Source organism: Ixodes scapularis, unplaced genomic scaffold (assembly GCF_016920785.2).
Source record: "Ixodes scapularis isolate PalLabHiFi unplaced genomic scaffold, ASM1692078v2 PGA_scaffold2__306_contigs__length_199485367, whole genome shotgun sequence".
Taxonomy (NCBI): Eukaryota; Metazoa; Arthropoda; class Arachnida; order Ixodida; family Ixodidae; genus Ixodes; species Ixodes scapularis.
In genome coordinates this window covers 26,615,377-26,636,499 of record NW_024609857.1, presented here as the reverse complement: position 1 = coordinate 26,636,499, position 21,123 = coordinate 26,615,377, and positions in this window count along the sequence as shown.

Here is a 21,123-nt window from a genome sequence, read left to right as displayed (position 1 = left end):
TCTTTTTGTGTGTGTGTGTGTGTGTGTGTGTGTGTGTGTGTGTGTGTGTGTGTGTGTGTGTGTGTGTGTGTGTGTGTGTGTGTGTGTGTGTGTGTGTGTGTGTGTGTGTGTGTGTGTGTGTGTGTGTGTGTGTGTGTGTGTGTGTGTGTGTTACTCTCATTTGCGTTGGCGCGATGAATGCGCTTGGTTTTTGGCAAGTGCACGTTCGGCGTTCCTCCTTTCTCAGGTCCTTCTCGATGACAAAGATGGTCATTGAAGCCTTCTCGGCGACCGCAGTGCTGTTGTGCGCCGATCTGGTTTCCTCCTCACTCACCCTGTAAATCGCTTCGGCATTGAGACCTTTCGGATATAGATACGTCTTGCCTTCTTTATTTTTCTTCCCGCGTAATCGCCTCCTCTCGTTAGCAATTTTCATGTTTTTTTGTATTTTTTTTTGTTTTGTTTATTGGCTTTTGTAAAACCAGGACACGTTGGAGCTTCATCAACCGGACGATGCATAGAGGCCGGTTTGCATATGAATCGATAAATGTTCTGCATTTTTTGCTACACGGTTATTTTAGTGTCAAGTGGATGTTGTAATTTGTGTTCTGTCTACCGATGATTTGTCTATGTATACTCATGTTAGGGAGTGGTCACGGGCATGTTGCATCAAGAACAGTCAAGATGAAATACGCCGGTTTTTCGGACACTCGCGGTTAGCTCCAGCGTAAGACTGAGAGATAGCGTTACACAAACAATGATTCATTGATACATAATAATTGGGCTCCCGCAGTGATCTGGTAGGGCCACCATATTGTGCTTGTCAGCTTCATCGCCCGCTACGCACTTTTTGCAGACTTGAGGTGTCAACCAAGTCGCTATCCCACCACGCCACCTTTGTCACGAAACCTTATCTCTGGAGGAAACAAGCTGAACCGTAAATGAGCGAATGGGTGGATGCATACGGGTCCCTATCATTCCGTCGAACTTATTTCGTGGAATTTACGTTTCGTGGACAACTTTTCATGGAAACACGTTTTCATGGACACATGTTTCGTCGACACAAACGTTTCATTGACACTCGTTACGCGAATTGCACGCTGCAAGCACTTCGCTGTATCCGTGAACAGACGTTTAAGAAACTAAAACAGAGATCTGTTTGTGTGCTTCTCGTCGTCCTTGGTCCCTCTTCGCGCTGTTATATAATGCGACAGCTGTTAGTAGCAACCTCCCATAGCAATTGCGCATTTGTCCTTCGCGAAAACTCCCGGTGACGTCATTATTCATATGACTGCTCCCAGCCACTGCCATCATCGCTGAGTTTTCTTACAACTTTGCTTAACCGAGCTGAACCTGAACTGAGCAGAAAGCCGTGAACCCGAACCCGAACCCGAACCGCACCGATACAAAATATCGATTCGACAGTCCGGCTTTGACGTCCACGAATGGAAGACAGGCAGTCGGGCGTTCGGCTCGCATCAAGTTTGTTCCCCACCCCCAACCCCCCCCCCCCCCCCCCCCCCCCCCCCAGATCGTTTCCCGCCATCTCGCTTCGAAAGGAAAGTATCTCTCAAGCTTTGCAGTGCACCTGGCCTGCCAATGCAAATATCTTTAGGTCGCATTTTAATTGTGTGTCATGACGCTCACCCACCTTGCTCACATATGCCATGCGAAAAATAAAAGAAAAAAATTGCAGCAAGAACAGAATAGCTGGAAGGACTCCATGTTAATTTTTTTTTCAGTTTTATTTTAGTTTGTCAAAATTTCAAAAATTTCATTTTGCTGATTTTTTTCACTCCTCTCGGGCGCTTTCTACCACGCATGCACAGAAGCCGACAGACGCTTTCCAGTGGACTGTGGCTTGTGCATAAGAAAACGCTAGAACGCCACCTTCATGTTCGCGTCTTGCAATCGTTCCAGAGGTTTTTAAACGGGGGCGGCATAGCAGAACGAAGAAGGCGAAAACGGACGCCGACGCGTGGTTTTCATATCCGCGTCTGGTCATTGAAGACGGCGACACACGATGCCGGAGGCTGTCGTGCGTCTGCTCGCACGTCTAGCAGGCGGTGTCAGACTTCCAGACTAACGCACGGGATGTCGCAAAAAGGGAGACAATAGGTTTCCGAGTCATGATCGACTGAGCAGCCCAGAGCCGTATATGTAGAGAGTTTGGCCATTCGTTGGGAAGTATAGGAGACAAATGAAGCGGCGCCATTGGCCGAAAGCGGGCTGGGCGTGTTCCAGGGCGTCTTCAGCAATTCGAATATGACCAACCAGAAGCCGGGAATAATACCCTGGCGGTGGTCGCGAGAAACAAACCTGATAACTGCATTAGAGTAACTCTCGATGGCTGAAAATATGGTAACACGTGATGTTTCAATCACACTCATCTAAAATGATGGCAGAAGAGTGCGACTAGCGGAAAGGTCGACATAATCCTTACGCCAAACGCCGAGCGCCGGGAATCTACCGTCAGAGCGGTCACACTCTGTCCGCGCAAAACAGAGTTGAGCGGCGCATTCGTTTCTTACATCTTTCTGCATGATCATGATGAACAACACGTGTACCCTATCTTCAACCACAAAGAGTTACTACACATCACTCTTGCGCACTTATTAAAACCATATACGAACAGAGACCTTCGATGATCGATCGGCTCAGAACTGTTTCTCGCTACCACCGCTAGGGGATTCTTTTCGGCTTCTGGGTTGGTCAAGAGAGCATGCCAAACCCTCTTTCCGAGTCTGCCGCACGCCCTGGCTCCGCCCGCGCCTCCCATTGACCAAACTCTCTACATATACGGCTCTGGAGCAGCCAAGTCAGTCCAGCAGTAACGGAAGGGGCCTAGAGCGGGCCGCGACTTCCACCTAAATTACGCCTAAAGGCGTAAAGATTTGACAAAAAACTTTTTGTAGGAAAATTTAAAATTAAAAAAAAGAAAAACATGTCCCATAATGCCCTTTAAAACAAACTTTTTTTTTATTTTAGTGTCTCTTTAATGCGACACGAGGTGTAGTGAATCCACGCAGCGCCACAACAGTTTGCGTCGGAATCTCTGTCAGCGCGTGTCACGGCGTCCTCACAACGCATGTGGCGACACCAAGACAGATGCGTCTCCTGCTCGAGGATCCACCGTCTTCTAGGCGTTGTTGGCTGAGGAGGCTCCTGGTAGACGAAGTACGAACGAGGCACGGGTGCGGAATGGAGAGCGGAAGCAAAAGTGGCGTGAAAACCTTTCAGAATCGTGCTCAGGAGACGGCGAAGAAAAGACAACGGCCGGCGCCCATGGAGAGAGCAAATTACGCGAGCGCCGAGCTGCTGTCGCTGTGGCACATATTACGCGGTAGGGCATTTGTTTTCTTCAAGCATTATACCTTTACAACTAGCTACAAATAGCACGAGACTTGGAACAACACAAAAGCCGAACAACCGATGATTTCCGAGTCCCCCCTGAGCCGCGACTTGAGGCGTACCAGCTCTTGTCACGCCGCCAACCTATCCATATTGATGCCCCCTCCTCCGAGTGCGCGGTTTCTTTTCTACCTCGACTACACAAAAGAACGCTCGACGGATAACTCTCGTGTCGTTTCCGCGGTACGAAACGCTGGGGTTGGGGAACATACGCGAATCTACCAAAGGGGATCCGACTCTTTGTTTGTTTGCTGTCTGTGTTATCTTCTTTCCGTCTGTTTGTGCCCGTTCAGTATTTGATTTGCGGCGCGGACGTCCCGTGTGTTCATCACTCGGAGCCGGAGAGAGCTAGCTGGGCGAGCCGCAGAGGCGTAAACAATGTCAAGGCCTCCGCTGCCTGCAGCCTTTCCCGCCCCGCGTGTGCTCCGTCCCGGGCTTCGCAGGATATACGTACAAGAGCGTGAGAGAGCGGTTGACACTGGGCGTGTGGAAGTTCGTCCCCTGCGTGGCCCGGTTTAGGCGCGAACGTGAAGCTGCACTGGTGTTTACTCAGGCGCAAACATAGCGGGAATGAATATCACGGGTCGAGAAAGACAAGACGGCTTCTTTTGTTCTTTGTGTTTTTACGTTGTTGTCTGTGTCTCCATTTGCTCCAGATGACCGTGTCGTTGCGCTGTTTGTACTTTTAGGAAAGAACTACCAACTAGCCCAATCGCGTCAACGTTACGTTTCGACGCAATATTGTCACGGGTGGTGACCAAAAGAAACAATAAATACACAGAAAGAAATAGACGTTTAATGTGGCGAACTTGTGCCAAAAATAAAAGGAAATAGAAAAATAACAACAGAGCGTCGCGGGCGTCGAAGGCGGCGAAGCAGCAAGGTCGAACGCTGAGGCGAAACTGACTCGACAAGGTCGCGGGCGGCCTCTTATCTAGAGTGCGTCGCTATCTCGAAGATTCGGCGAAAGCGGCTCGAGCGTCGCGTGATCGGGCGAGAATGAACACGCACTTTCTAGAAAACAAAAGCAGGAATAAATGATAGAAGTTACATGCGGTACATGAATAAACGAGAACTTTCTGGAGGTCCGTGACTGAGCGTTGCTTTCTCAGCCCTGGGCGCGGCATTATCCCCCCCTTTAAAAGTGCATCGTCCCGATGCAGCACAAAAACGGAAAACAAAAAAACAAAAGGACAGCAGAATTGCTAGCCGGAGTTCACAGTCCACAGTTCACTCGTCGACGAGAGTGGAGAGTCCTATCGTTCGTAATACGGCTTCAGCCGGACGACGTGCACTACCTCGGGTCGCGGCTGACGTCTTGCAGATGGGCGGGTTCCGTCGGGAAGGACTTCGTAGTTTAAGTCCCCGAGACGGCGAAGCACCTTGTAGGGTCCAAAGTAGCGCTTGAGAAGCTTCTCGCTGAGACCGCGGCGCCGTATTGGTGTCCACACCCATACCCGGTCTCCGGGTTGATAGTGGGCGTCACGCCGGCGAAGATTGTATCGGCCGGCGTCGACATGTTGCTGGTCTTGAATTCGTAGTCTTGCCAGTTGGCGGACCTCTTCTGCCCGTTGAGCAACCACCTGGGCGTCATCGCTTCCGTCGTCGACTGGATCGTGCGGCAACATAGAGTCTAGCATAGTCGTCACCTTCCGGCCATACACCAGCTGGAAGGGCGTCACTCTTGTGGTCTCTTGTACGGCCGTATTGTAGGCAAATGTGACGTATGGCAATACCTCGTCCCATGTCTTGTGCTCCACGTCGACGTACATGGAGATCATGTCGGCGATGGTCTTGTTGAGCCGCTCCGTCAAACCGTTTGTCTGCGGATGGTATGCAGTTGTCCGACGGTGGTCCGTCTGGCTTAGACGAAGGATCTCCTGGGTTAACTGCGCCATGAACGATGACCCTCGGTCTGTGATCAGGACTTCGGGGGCGCCATGCCGGAGGACGATGGACTCGATGAAGAACTTCGCGACTTCGACAGCAGTCCCCGAAGGAAGGGCTTTCGCCTCGGCGTAACGCGTAAGATAATCTGTGGCGACGATTATCCAGCGGTTTCCGAGGGTCGACGGTGGAAAAGGGCCCAGCAAATCCATTCCAATTTGCTGGAACGGTTTGGTTGGAGGGGGAATCGGCTGAAGGCGACCTGCTGGCTTTGACGGCGGTTTCTTGCGTCGCTGGCACTCATGGCACGATCGCGTGTAGAGATGGACGGTTTTCGGCAGCTTGGGCCAGTAGTATTTTTCACGTATTCGGGCTAGTGTTCGGCTGTAACCGAGGTGTCCTGAAGTTGGGTCGTCGTGGCAGGCTTGAAGAATCTCTTCTCGAAGGCTGGTGGGGACTACCAGAAGCCACGACGAATTACTGGTTCCAAAATTTTTCTTATAAAGTACACCTCTTCGAATAGCGAAGGTCGGCAGGACTCGTGAAAAGACACGAGAAACGGTACTTCCTCGTCCTTCTAGATGCTCAATCAGGGCGCGGAGCTCCGGATCGTCTCGTTGAAGTCCTGCCATGTCGTTGGTGTCCACGGCACCTAGGAAACACTCGTCATCATCCACGTCGGTACAGTCTGGCGTTTCGACGGGGGCTCTGGACAAGCAGTCGGCGTCGCTATGTTTCCGTCCTGACTTGTAGACTACGGTCATGTCAAATTCTTGCAGTCGAAGACTCCATCGAGCCAGGCGTCCTGAAGGGTCTTTGAGGTTTGCAAGCCAACAGAGCGAGTGGTGGTCTGTGACCACCCGGAACGGGTTCCCGTATATGTACGGACGAAACTTTGTGATCGCCCATACAACCGCGAGACATTCTTTTTCCGTCGTGGAGTAATTTTTCTCCGCTTTTGACAGTGTCCGACTTGCGTAGGCAATAACTCGCTCCGTGCCTTCCTGTAGCTGTACCAATACCGCACCAAGGCCGGAGTTACTTGCGTCCGTGTGAATTTCGGTTTCGGCGTGCTGGTCGAAATGTCCGAGGATCGGAGGTGTCTGAAGTCTTTGTTTCAGTTCGTCGAACGCCCGTTCTTGTTCTTCTGCCCAGTGAAACTTCACGGCGTCTTTCGTAAGATGTGTGAGGGGCGCCGAAATTTTTGCGAAATCTTGAACGAAGCGCCTGTAGTACGCGCACAGCCCCAGGAATCTGCGGATGGCCTTCTTGTCCGATGGTCGAGGGAATTCGGCTACGGCGGATGTCTTCGCGGGGTCAGGGCGTACTCCTTCGCTACTAACGACATGACCAAGGAACTTAAGTTCGGCGTAGGCGAAGCGGCACTTCGTTGGCTTGAGTGTGAGCCCTGCGGTCTTGATGGCTTGGAGCACGGCCCTAAGCCGTTTCAAGTGCTCGTCGAAGTCGTGCGAAAAAACGACGACGTCATCCAGGTAAACGAGGCAGCTCTGCCACTTCAGTCCCGTTAGTACAGTATCCATGACCCGCTGGAAAGTCGCCGGCGCCGTACAGAGTCCGAAGGGCATCACCTTGAACTCGTAAAGTCCATCGGGCGTGACAAAGGCAGTCTTCTCGCGGTCCCGTTCATCGACCTCAATCTGCCAGTAGCCACTCTTCAAGTCCATCGACGAAAAGTACCGGGTGTGGCGTAAACGGTCGAGGGTGTCATCTACACTGTAAAAAATTTACGTCAATTTGACGTGTCTTTCCCTCGTCAAAAAAGACGGGCACGCTCATCATTTCAAAATACGAGGATGCCCTCATTATTTATTTGGCGCGAGAGCCGAGCCTTCCAGAAAAGCCGAAATCCCAGGAGTGCAAGCATGCGCAGATGGCGAGGAGTTGAATGCCCCGCCGCGCAGCGCGCAGCCCTGCAGCCACTGCAGCTCTTTCGCGGCCCTCCTCTCTCGCAGAATGGCGGTGTTGGTGCGTTGTTGCCGTTGTTGCAACACCCATCTCTGTTGTTTTGCGGTTTTGCTCCGAGTCGTGCGCCCGTGCCGCGCAGGCGCAAACAGAGGTTGCAGCAGCTATCGCCATGCTATCGCACTTCGGGCGTTCGTCGAACTCGCCTCGGTGGCTGTTGACATCGTGGTCAGTGTAGTGTTCTGTGATGCATCAGGGCCTCATCAGCTCATCGACGACTAAATCGCCCACTTCAAGGTATGCAATGTGACTTTATCCCCTCAATGTCTTGCTTACGTATTGTAATCGAATGTTTCTCCATGTTCGCGGTTCGAGTGCTTTCGGTTGAAGACGGAAAGCGCTCGAGCGTGTTCGAAATCTGCGGTCTGAGAACACGGGCGTCCACCGACACATCGTGCTTTTGGTGTTTCTTTTTCAGCACGTTATGTTTCCGTTATAATATGCACGTGTTTATTTATCCGTGCTGCAGCGGCGGCGCCTTTACTCAGAGCCCTGCGCCTTATCTCTTAGGAGAACTCGCGAGTACGAGCTTTTATGGAAGCTTAGTTTCTGTGTTTGTTTTTGCAACAACATTCATGCAGCCAGACAACATAAGCGAGCGGCTAACGTCTTTGTAACGATGCAATGTCATTGAACGACGTTTTAGCGGCTTCGAAAACGGAAGTTTCCAGTGCACTCGATTCACGAGCCTCTAAGACGTACACAAAATTATTGACCGCCCTCGTAATTTGACGGGAAATTTCTCAAGCAGTTTGGAGGGTTAATTGTTGTAAACATCCACTCTGCAGCTCGCTGCTGGCTCTGACTTTATATTTAACAGTGTGCTTATTTTTTATATCGTATTTTCCGGGCTATAGTCCAAGGTCTATACATGTTTAAAAGCTGAAAGTTTAGGCTGTGCGGACTCTCTACGCGTGCGGACTATACACGAATTTTGTTTTTCAAGATCGTTCATTATGAGGAGATGTGACGGATTTTGTGAGTGAAAGAGTATGTTAATGATGATTTATGTATATTATAGGCAGGCACGTAACCAGGGGGAGGCCCATGCCCCCCCCCCTTCCCCGAAACAAAATTTTGGCTACGTGCCTGATTGTAGGCTTCTTTGTGTGCTAAGAAAGCAGACATGTGTCAAGGTGTGCCGTCTATAAGAAGATTTTCGTGTCGACTAAGCACCAGGTGCCGACTATGCACGGCACGCGGACTATGCACCGGGTGCGGACTATCTAAGTACCTAAGCAAGAACTTTTACTTTGGACCCCCAATTTGCCCCTGCGGACTATACACCGGGTACGGACTATAGCCCGGAAAATACGGTACATTTATTTTAGGTTTTTGCATGTCCTATATTCCGTTCACGCCTACGCTGACAGTGCGGTGCAAGCTACTTCAGGGGCGGATCCAGGTTTTGTTTAAGGGGGGGGTCCAGCAAGCGCCCGGGAAAGGGGGAGGGGGGGGGGGGGGGGGGGGATAGACCCATCATTCGACCGCGGAAGCCGGGCATGACTCCCTGCTCTCTCTCCCCCCCCCCCCCTCTCCTCCTACTTCCCTCACCCATCAAATGCTTATTGGCTGGGGAAAGTGCTACAGGCGCCGACACAGATTGACCACAATTATGTTGTGATAAATTGTATCAAACATTTGCCTTTTTTAAGAGAGGAACAATGAATATTTGCGTTTTATTAAAAACATGACGGGATTAATGGAAACAATGTACAGTTCTGTTATGGTAATGCTGTCGTACTTCAGTCGTACATCACGCATGCACTAAACATCCGACGCTGATGCTTTCTGATGAACGCCAGACAAATCGCTTTGGTGTCTATCGGAATGTCTTGATGGACATGCATTAGAGCAAGTCCAGTGAAACGTTCTTCTGTCATTGTGCTTCGCGTGTAGGACTTGACTCTTCGTAGAGCAGAAAAACTCCGCTCTGCCTCGGCGCTTGAAATGGGAAGCGTGCATCCAATTATTAATAGCTGACGAATGTTCGGGAACACGTCGCCGTCGGTGCTGCACAAGCTATCACGAAGATCCTCAGGAACGCTGTGCAGAGTCTGAGTCCTCCAGAATCTACACCACTCCTGGAGCTCGTGCCGCAGCGATGACGGAGACGGGAGATCCTCTTCCCAGAACAGAAGCTCTTCGTGAAGAGACCGCTCTAGAGTGTCCGGGCCATCACTCAATATGTACGATGGTAGTAAGCAAAATATTGCCTTGCCTACCCTTTCCTCCTGAGCAAATCGCGTATCCATCTCTTGGAGCATGTGGTCAATAAAAGGAACTGCCGTGTTGGTTCTGTAATGCTCTTCTGGAGATGAGGACGGATTGTTCGAACGGTGAGCTTGACGAGCAACTACTCTTGGAGTTTGAATTTCGGTCCCAACAAGATCTGCCAGCTTGACGGAGTCGTTGAACCACGATTTAAACTCTTGCTCGACTTCACACCGCAACGCCCGAAGTCTAGAGATGGTAGAATCAATCATACCATACGCGTCGATGACGTCCCGATCCCGTTTCTGAAGCTTCGTGGCAAGGGGCTTCACGACCTCCAGGGCATTTTTTACAATCATAAAAGATACGATCGTATCCGATGACTTCAGATTGACGAGTAGGCCGGCCGCCCTCATCTTGGTGTCGCGGTCCCAGGACCACTGCTCGGCGGGCGGAAGGTCACGTGAGTCATCGGTGCTAGCTTCGATGTAAGTTCGCGCGTAAACATGGCGGTGCTGGTCGGGCACAGTCATAGCTTCTAAGCAGAGGCACACGTAGTGGTACAGGTTATAAAACGTATCCAGTGCTGTGTGTCGTTCTACCCATCTTGTGCGACACAAACCGCAAAGCCTCCTCTTCGCTTGTTCTGAACCGTATGCCTCTAGCACTCGTTCCAAGAAACGTTGCCTCTTCGGAGACATGTCAAAGAAGAAAAACACCTCATTGATGACGTCAACGGTGAGGCGCACTTGCGGAATCTTGCAGGCTGTTGCGATGCTTAGGTTTAACCTGTGATTGCTGCAGTGAGTGTAGAGAGCTTTTGGGGACGCCTCTTTGATTCTAGCTTGGACACCAACCCGGGACGATGACATCGCTGCCGCTCCATCATACGACTGTCCCCTTGCTTTTGTAATGTCCACGTTGCAAGCAGCCAAGCTTCGGATGATTGCGGAAGCCAGTGATGCCCCCGTGGTTCTCTCCATGTGCACGAAGTCAATCACGCTTTCCTTTATATGAACTCGCTGGTTCTCAAAGACGAGATAACGTAAACAGACACACAAAATTTCTTGGTTCGAGTGCCGGTCGGTAACCTCGTCAGCGATTATTGAAAACACTCGCGACTCGCCAGCTATCTTTTCAGCAATCGATGCTTGGATGTGAGTTTTTATGACATCAATCAGGTCATTCTGGGTTGTCTTTGATGTGCCCTTCGCATTTCGTGCTGCTGTATCGAGGTGCGTCCTCAAGCGCGAGTCATGCTCGGCTATTAAGTTGACAATGGCAATAAAATTGCCTCGGTTGGTTGACGCATTCGTCTCGTCGTCGCGATGGCCACGAAGAGGGATATTTTGTCGTCCGCAAAGTAGAACAGCCTTCACAAGCACCTCAAGGATGCACAAGTTCTTTTCATACAGCTCCTTGTTTTTGTTAGAGATCATGACAGGAATAGTGGCATCTGGCCTGTCCAAACTTGACCTTAGCGTCATAGCCTGAGCCATCGCATCGCTGTGGTAGCGAAGGCGTTGATGGCATTCAAGAAAGCCTTCTTTGCCACCGGCCTTGGACAAGTTATTTAGTGGCTTGCTGACTAAAACACCCGCTTTGGCGACACGTGGATCTCGGGGAGGGAAGAGTACACAATATTTGCATAGCCCGCCACGCAGGTGGGGGCTGTACACTAGCCATCGGTATTTTTCCAGCCACGAGTGCTGAAATGTCAAAGTTTTTTCTCTTTTCGCTGTTCCTTTTGTAACAGTTTGCTTTACAAATGCGCTGTAGTTCAAAGGAGGCACGAAGTGGTTTGAGATGTAGTGAAGCTTTTCAGTGCCTTCCAGCGCTACCAAGGGCACGCTCCCATCAGCAATAAAACCACAGTCTACGGATGTTTCCTTACTTGATGGAACTACCTCCGTGCGTTGTCGTTTCGGTGGTTCCGGCCAAAGCTGTTCTTCGGACTGGTCCGGTGTGTCGGGCCTTGTCTCCGAAGTCGCCAGACGGCTGGTTGAGGCACTCGATAGTTGGGAATCCTCACAATTGCCGACACTTAGCGCAAAATAAGACGTCACTTTACGCTGCATCACTGGAGCTGGACACACTCAAACAAGACTATCCGAAAATATGCATTATTGGAAGAGATACACCGTGGACGCGAGGACCCATTGCTTTTTGTACGGCAGCTGTGTCTGAAGGCTGGAGTCTGGACGTGTGCAGAGACGGAGACTTTTTACAGCTTTTTAGAATGGACCTCTTCGAGTAACTGGCGCCGTCTGGGGAGCTGTCTGTGAACTGTTGGGCCTCAGATCTCCCTTGCGGAGGCGAGTCAACGCGCCAACCCCCGGTCACAGTCCGAGTTTCGCGGCGCTGACAATAGCGTCGCCACTGTCAGTGGCGCTGTGTATAGCGTCGCTATAGTAACTGTATATCAACGAGGTAGAGGGGCTTAGAGCGATAAACCGGGGTTCCGGTCTGCACTCGAAAGTGACCCCCATAAGGAGGCTGCCATTGTACGCAAATTTGACCACACGTCACATGACCAAACCAAATACGTGACGTCACTGGAAAGATGGCAGCGCCCATGCAGCGGCTGGCCCTGGCTGGCCCCAGCTGGGCCGGAGCTTGTCGAATGCTTTGTTGGTTGTCGTTCGTCTCGGCGAGTTGATTTCAGACGCGGAAGCCGTCATATGAGGCCGGTCGAAAGCGAGTTCAGAGTTCAGCGTGGTGTTTGACGTAGGTATAACGTGAAAATACGGAGGAACGGTGTGCATTTCGCTGGTGACCGACCGGGATATTGCCACGGAAGAGACAATCTGACCTACGTTGCTCGGACCTCGGATTGAATCGGATACCGCTAGGATAAAATTTAAGGCGACGTTTCTGTGCTCTCGTTGACCATCGGAATCTTCGAGGTTTGCAGTGAAGCTTGTGCAATATATTTGGATACACAGTTTAGCGACGGAAATTGCGTGAGTCGTGCTTGGCGGTGTGCAATCGCGGTGCAGCTTCGATCAAATGACCGAGGGCTCACTTCGGTTGTGCGGCGCACCGGAAGGCTGCCTTGAAGCTGGTAGTTCCCGTGCCGTGCTGTTTGCAAATTGTTCCGGCGTAGAAGTGCACTTTCACGGAGCACAGGTGTGCGGCGCACCGAAGAGCTGCCTTTAAGCTGGTAGTTCCTGTGCCATGCTTTAGGTGATGCTGTGCTGCTTCCGAAATTGTTCCGGCGTAGACGTGCACTTTCACGGAGCACAGGTGTTGCAGTTGGTATTGGTCCCGCTGGTCTGTCGCACGTTTCGTCAACACAAACGTTTCATTCACACTCGTTACGCGAATTGCAAGCTGTCCGGACATTTCATCGAGCGTGTTACCTACCCAGTTCACGCCGCTTTGTGGCAACAGTCTGCGGTGGCTCATTACCAGAAAAGTGGTCCCACATCCATTTCAGTTCAGTTCGTCCACGGCAGTCGCCAAACCCCGAAGGAGAGGATTTATTCAGACAGAATGCCACTAAAGCAATGCAGCTTCTTCAGTGGTCAGGATAGATTCTCTTCTGCGAGTTTTGTTATACTGTCACGGATCCTTGTTCCAGTCCTATCTTCTATCAATATTCGCTATTCTGGGACACTGCAGGTCATGCTCAACTGTAATCGTATGTTCTGGTGGAGGTGCTGGGCACTTTACCCATAGCCCTTCACTCTGTGTGTCAGCCGAGTTACCCGATAATGGGACACGGCTGGCGGACTATTTTGCGTCTTATACCCCCGTCGAGCCGTAAGCAAAGTCCTGACCCGAGCCTGGCAGAACAACCTCAAGACGACCGAGTACCACAAGGAGTAACCTCAGAAATACACCACGAAGCACCTGAAATCCGAGTCAGTTGCTGCTACCAGGAAAAACCACCGGAATTCGGTCTCCTGTCTGAAATTCCGAAGCTTACTAAGCCAACAATGACAAACCTGTAGCAGCGAACCGTGTCCCCTCCCACCATTGTTTGCATGCCCGTCGCAAATCACACTCCGACGCTTTTTCACGCAAGCTGTATGAAGACGTCGAGGACTGGATTGAACAATATGACAGTGTCGCCTGCCACATTGGGTGGACAGACAACCAGCTCCTGCAGAACCTTACTTCTCGTGGAAGAAACTGCCGGCGCTGGTCTGAGAACCATGGATCCTCCTTAACGTCATGGGAAGTTTGCAAGATCGAGCTGAAGCGCGCATTCGTCAGCCAACATCAACGAGAGAGAGCCGCATTCTTGATTCTGTCCAGGACACTGCCCCAACGAGAGCGCCACCGCACTCGTAGAGGATGTTTTGCGCTTGATCGAGCGCCCACGCCTACGCCGACCTTGATGCTACAGAAGACAAGAACCTAAGAATCCCATGCCCCTCACGTGAGGGACAACACCTTCGGCAGCCTTGTCCGCAACCCCCCAACAACAGTCGAAGTGTTCATATCACCGAGGCTTCCAACATGGAATGTGCACTGCATGCCCGAGCCTGCCACTATGAACAACTTCCCGGCGTCTCGACACTCGAGTTGTCCAGCTTCTACTTCGACGCCAGCCTCCCAGGCATCCACGACATCATCCACGACGTTGTCTGGGAGGAGATCAGGAAGCTACTTCCTGCCATCAGTTGCCCGGCTTTTATTTTGATTGCCAAGATTGTTTCGGAACAAGTTTGACAGGTATTTCAACCGAGACTTCTGCGAGCGAAGCGGCATCTGACAAACCGAGGGCAACTTACGCCACAATGGCACGACGACCGCCACCGGCTGCCCCTTAGTATTCAATGCCAATTCAATGAGACACTCTAACGCCGAAGCATTCCCGACATTGTGTGTAGGTCTGTGCTCAACAAAGTACACCGAGGAAAACGTAGGTGATGCGAATGTGCGACCGAAGACCACTTTGCTACCACTGCATGAAGCCGACCATGTCTACCAAAGCAGCCCGTACCAATGAATTGGTCTGCGAGGGTTCGTGCCAAATGACCCTCGATTACGTCTCGAGGAGCGACCACGGGAGATTAAGGATTACCTTCGGCGACCTTTGTCCCTGATGCCGAAGGTGCTGAATCGAAGGTTCTGAATCCCTGATTACCCCGTAGCTCCTCATGTCCATCACCTCAACAAGAGGTAAGCACGACAAAGCAGGTGAGCGGCGATGCAGTGACAGTTGATTTGGTGTTAGTTGTCGTCCAAGGACAATACCTAATAATTTGCCGACACCATTCATCTGTGTCCATGCAATGAAGCACACAATTTCCAACTTTGAGGGAAAATGCCCCTGAGTGACTTGAAGGAATAGAATGGTTGGTTGCTCTCAAAAGTGAACTGCAAGCATCACCAGACTTGGATAGCAAACAAAAATTGTCGCCAGCTATCAAGTCAACGGTACAGCAAAAGGCACAGCCACGTAAGCAATACATGCCCGAGCTTGCTACATTGATGCCGAAAACTACCAGGAAAATTTTCGGATTAGAAGCCAGCCCTGCAGCTTCACTGCATCAGACGTCAGTGGCCGCACATGACGTATGATTACAAGACAGCATCAGTCGGTCAAAGTTGCCACTCGACCAAACTGAACACCGACGTGCCAGGAGCGTCATCCGACAACAAGGTCCACAGGTACTACGACTGAACGCCTGACACGAGACTGTCGCAGAAAGAACTCGTTATTTAACCATTTACTAAGAATCAATAATTATGTAATCAAATGGAAATAGACATATTTGATACACTAACCAGAGAAACATATTTCCGCTTGCCTTCATGCCTTGAGAGTCTACACACCGAGAATTGTGTCCACTGCACGCTCTGGACCTTACGAGGACACTCGCTTCTCTGACCCTTCAATATTAATTAAGGGGTCATACCAGACTGGCAGACTTCTTGCAAGGGGCTGCACTCGTTCAAGCTTTCCTGAACATGTGGTGCATCCGAAAACCAGCACCAGTGATGTGAAAATGTTATTTATTAATTTATTCCTTCCAGGGGCCTTCGTAGGCATTGCAGAGAGGATACTTAAAACTACACACATGATAATAGCATTAAAGCACACTGCTGTAACTTGTTATTTGGAAAAACAAGCACAACTCTGAGCGTATAGTTTAATAGTATGTGTTGATGCATTGTTATATAGCATGACACTTCCTATATGTATGACACAATAGACCCTTTGCAGAACCTTATCAAGCAACACAACTGCCATCATTTTTTTCGGCGTAAAGCACACGAATGGGCCCCAGTTCAGGTTGAACGCTAATGCAGCATTCGAGTCCAATAGGTGCTGAGCCGAATTCACAGGGATGGCGGACATAACATTCTTGTCGAACAAATGCCCAAAGTATGAAAGCCTGGGGTAATTACAGAATTTGTCAGACGGCAAAGGCTACAGTCTCGGTGAGTCAATACACACATTGGACAGAGGCACATGACAACATATCATCAGAGTGCTCGTCTGCACAGATTTGTCACACACCTTCGCTCGGTCTCTCTGATTGGCTCGAGGGGGCTGTGGCAGTTGGCCTTTTCCAAGTTACGGTGATGCGAAGTATAGACAGCCCACACTTTTAAAAAGAGTCTATTGAAGATGCCGAAAGGAATGGTAGTCAACATTTTTCAACAAGACTGCTCTCCAGGCAAGGGATGAACAAAAATATGAATCATCTTATCCAGGTAATTAGAACAATTAAATAATTGACCGACTAATACAATGCACTCTTGATGGAAAAGAGTATAGCTGCAATAAATCCTACAAAACAGAAAAAATGCGCAGTTAATCTATGCATGCACCAAAACAGTTGTTCTTATAGCAAGTCGAATAGCTTTGAAGCAGGTGCCTGCAACGATTTATTCTTCCCCATACTCAATAAAACGCCATTCTCGTAGCTGAAAATAAGGGTGCACTTCGCACTCACACACACACACAAAAAAAAAGGAAGAAAAGCGATCGAATGTAGAATCGTGGATTAGCACAAAAGGTTAAAATCGCAGGAGCTTCCTCGCTAAAAGTTCCTATGGTTGTTCGGTGACGGAGGGCTGAAACAACTTCCCTTAGGCCCTAACGTGACGTATACATTTCGCGTAGATTCTCAGATATTTCAACGTTCAAACAAAGCTAAGAGAATGCGAAAATTTCATGTTAAAAGCACTCAAAGTTCTATCGATCCTCGGACACATCCCGGAATCCGAGCACCGGTACGGCGATGCAGAGCTGATGCTGTCTCACAGGCGTTAATATCCAGATGATCCAGAGCGATCTTGCGCAAAAACGGTATAAAGTATCATTCCTTCATATTTTCACATTATACCTGCGTCAGCGAGCACGAAGAAGCCCGAAGTCGTCGGAAAGCAGCAGCACATCACGGCTACCGCGCACCGAACAAACTCGCAACCGCCAGCTCTGGGCGCTGCCATCTTACCTGTGACGTCACGGCTCTTGGGAGGTCATGTGACGAGTGGTCACATTTGCGTAAAATATGGCGGCAACCGGGGGGGTGCCACTTCCGAACTTCCGGTTTATCACTCTAAGCCCCTCTACCTCGTTGCTGTATATGCTCCGCTTGCGGAGCAGAGTACCGCAATGGTGCCATTCTGGAGCCAAGCACTGCGGGAAGCCACGGTCGGTTTTTGCAGGGGCACGAAGGCGCAGACGCGAGGCGGCGTGCTGTCGTGCTGCGGCGCGCTGCGGAAGGAAAATAGTGCGGCGACGAGCCGCGTATGCGCCGTGATCGTTGTCCCGTCGTTTCCTGTTTCCCTCTCGATTGCGCTCGCCGACTAGCCAAGATGGCCGGATGTGCCGGTCGCGTATCGGTATCGCGTATCACTCCGCGAGAGCCGCAGACGCGAAGAACGCGATCGTCGACCGTGTCGTCTGCTCCGCATACCTTGAAAACGGATGTCCCAAAACATCGCTCGCGCTACAAAAAACGGGATTGTACTGTACCCAGTTGATACACATAATGTTCAATGATTTAGGAAGCTTTGGGTTCGTTCGATTTTGGTCTAGGATCTATATTTTGCGAGCGCAAAGCGGAAAATACGTTGCCCCCAAAACGCGGCGCTCTGGAAGGCCGCTTTCCCGCACGAAGGTCGGATCCAGTTCTGCCCACGTGACCACTCCTCCGCCAATGCGGAGATGGCGGCGAAAGGAAAAGGGACGCGATACTCTGGCTCTGCAACTCTACGTCGCCACCGACAGCCGCGCTTGGGTGGTGGGGGCTCTCATTAATATAAAAATACAAATTAAAAGCTTTGTTTGCTAACAGTAATTTCAACAAAACGTTTTCACCACGCCATGAAAATCAATTGTAATCTATTTGATATAATTATTTCTGTTTGTTCCGTTTTCGGTCTGAAACCAAAACTCTAAACTGACCCGCTCGCCTCGCCGGCGCCCTGGGCCTTGGAAGGCGCCGCTGCTCCCCTCGCCCAAATTTGAAACTTCGTAACGGCGGACGGCGGTGTCGCGTAGTTTTGTTTACCCAAGGGTCGTGCAAGCGTGCTTGCACGACCCTTGGGTAAGAAACCATAGTTGCGGTCGCGTAAGCTGAGAAACGGACCGTCGTCTTTTTCACTGGTGTCCGAAAAGCTTAGCTGGCTGGCTAAAAAAAAAAAAAAAAAAAAAAAAAGGGGGGGGGGGGGGGTCCGGACCCCAGGACCCCCCCCTGGATCCGCCCCTGTACTTGTTCGCCAACTATAATTAAAGCCTCTTATCGCTTGACCTCGCTCTGCCCGCGTGAGTATGCGAGAGGCGGTGACCACGTTGTGCAGAATCAACAGTTGACTGGTCAAACGAACATGCAGCTTCCACCGCACTGTCTGTTTAGGGGTGAACATTTCGCAAAATCGTAATAATTGGCTCAGCATACCCAACGGCTGATCGGCTTCGCAGAAGTTTATATTTTATTTATTTTTCTGCGCTTTCTTGTTTTATTTCTCATTGATGAGTACTGTTCATTCATTTGCACACCTGAGTCATTAGACAGCTGAAACAACGTCAAAAGATTCTTGTGATATATCAAATTTTTTTTTGTAATCTTTAACGGACTGTAAAGGAAAATGAAGGTGATATATATGTGGATGCCATCCTCACTGTATAATAGTAGGGCTCGGCGGACATTAGACACGCGGATAAACGTCAAAATATGTTTACTAATTAACCGAAAATTGTAAAGTCACTGTTTAATTACATAGCTTTTTACTTTTCTTTTCTTATTTCACTGTAGATTACACTTGTGCAGCTTCAGACACCCCGGCCGTGACACTTCCCCTTTGGACTTGGTTTAATGAATTTGTGTTTAGTATAGTTGCGTTATTTGTTTAGTATAGTTACGTTTATTATCATTAGTGCATGATTTTTTTTAACGAGGTTATAATTGCTTCCTCTTTTTTACAGTGGCTATTTTCAAACCTAACGTTGCGTTTGCATATGTTGGTGTGCATGTGCATCGTGTATGTCTGCATCTAACTGTGTCACATGGCACCTGTGACATCCTAATGACGTCTGCATATAGTTGTTTCACTTTGCACTCGGGCTCAAAGTATAGCTATGTTCGACTGTTAATTTCAGGGTGGCATATCCCACAAGCCTCATGTTGGCTGTGATGTGCCCGTCATGCTAACTGATGTGCGCTAGATACAATAAATGTATTATATTATTATTATGAATATTATTATTATTATTATTTAGCGGTTTAATGGGCCTCTTTGCAATTGCAATTTTAAAGAGAGTAATGTAACCCCAAAACTCTAACCGGCGATTTCCGAAAAACATGAATTACTCAAAACTTGCTGCTTTTTCACAAAATTGTTTCATTTAGGTTGGGCTTTAATAATGTCTCCGTTTAAAATTGCAATCGCAGCATAGCCCATTATACCAATACTTAAGAAGGTAATTAACATATTTTGGTTAGTAAACATAATTTTATGTTTATTCTCTTCTCTAACGTTTGTCATTGCTGTGGTATTGCTGGCTACTGCAGTGTGTGACCCAATTGTTATATGTTTGTTATAGGTACTTTGGCCAAATAAACCTCAAAAGAGGTACCAGGTGTGCACCATGCCATACCGCAAAGAGCGGCATTTATTCGAAAGTGATCAGGCTCATCAAGGAAGGGAAATGAACCCGTAGGTACTATCCAAAGATTGCCAGCCGCTCTCTTCAAGCCGCATGGAGAGCTCTATGAGTTCAGCAAGTGTTCCTAGTGGTCCTTGGGATATTTCATGCTGGAGGCTTATGTACGTATTGGTCTTGTCTTTGTAACTTTGTGGGTATAAGGCAAGCTGTATTAAATTTATTGCAGGTTCCAGTTGCACCAAGCAGGTGCACTCACCCTCGGGTTGCAAGCCGCTCTCTTCAAGTCGCATGGGGTGCTTTATGAGGTGAGCAAGCATTTCTAGCAATCCTTGGGACATGTCGTGCTTTAAGCTTATGTATTACTGGCCTTGTCTTTGTTACATTGTGGTATATGGCAAGCTGTGCTAAATTTATTGCAGGTCCCAGCTGCGCCAAACAGGTGCACGCACCATTACAGATTGCAAGCCGTTCTCTTTAAGCCACATGGAATGTTCCATGAGGTGAGCCTGCATTTGTAGTGGTCCTTGGGACATGTGCTGTAGGCTTATGTATTACTGGCTTTGTCTTTGTGGTATACGCCAGGCTGTATTAAATATATTGCAGGTCCCAGCAACAAAAATTGCAAGCCGCTCTCTTCAAGCCGCGTGGAGTGCTCTCTGAGGTGAGCAATGATTTCTGGTGGTCCTTGGTACATGCCCTTCTGGGGGTTTATGTAATACTGACCTTGTCTTTGTTATTTTCTGGTATATGGCAAGCTGCATTAACTTTCTCGCAGTTCCCATCTACACCAAGCGGGTTGACCCACCGTCAGACCGCAAGCCGCTGTCTTCAAGCCGCACAAAGTGTTCTATGAGGTGAGCAATCATTTCTGGCTGTCTTTGGTGCATGCCATGCTGGGGGTTTATGTAATACTAGCCTTGTCTTTGTTACTTTCTGGTACATGGCAAGCTGCATTAACTTTCTCGCAGTTCCCATCTACACCAAACGGGTTGACCCACCTTCAGACCGCAAGCTGCTGTCTTCAAGCCGCACAAAGTGTTCTATGAGGTGAGCAATAATTTCTGGCTATCTTTGGTGCATGCCATGCTGGGGGTTTATGTAATACTGACCTTGTCTTTGTTATTTTCTGGTATATGGCAAGCTGCATTAACTTTTTCGCAGTTCCCATCTACACCAAGCGGGTTGACCCACCGTCAGACCGCAAGCCGCTGTCTTCAAGCCGCACAAAGTGTTCAGTGAGGTGAGCAATCATTTCTGGCGGTCTTTGGTGCATGCCTGCTGGGGGTTTATGTAATACTGGTCTTGTCTTTGTTACTCTCTGGTATATGGCAAGCTGCGTTAACTTTCTTGCAGGTCCCAGCTGCACCAAGCGGGTAGACCCACCGTCAAACACCGCAAGCCGCTTTCTTCAAGCCGCACAGAGTGTTCTGAGGTGAGCAATCATTTCTGGCGGCCCTTGGTACATACCATGCTGGGGGTTTATGTAAAACTGGCCTTCTCCAGTTTGATCCAGTTTTACCTAAGGAAAAGGTGGACCTCTATAGTGGGATGGACATGCATTCAATATTTTT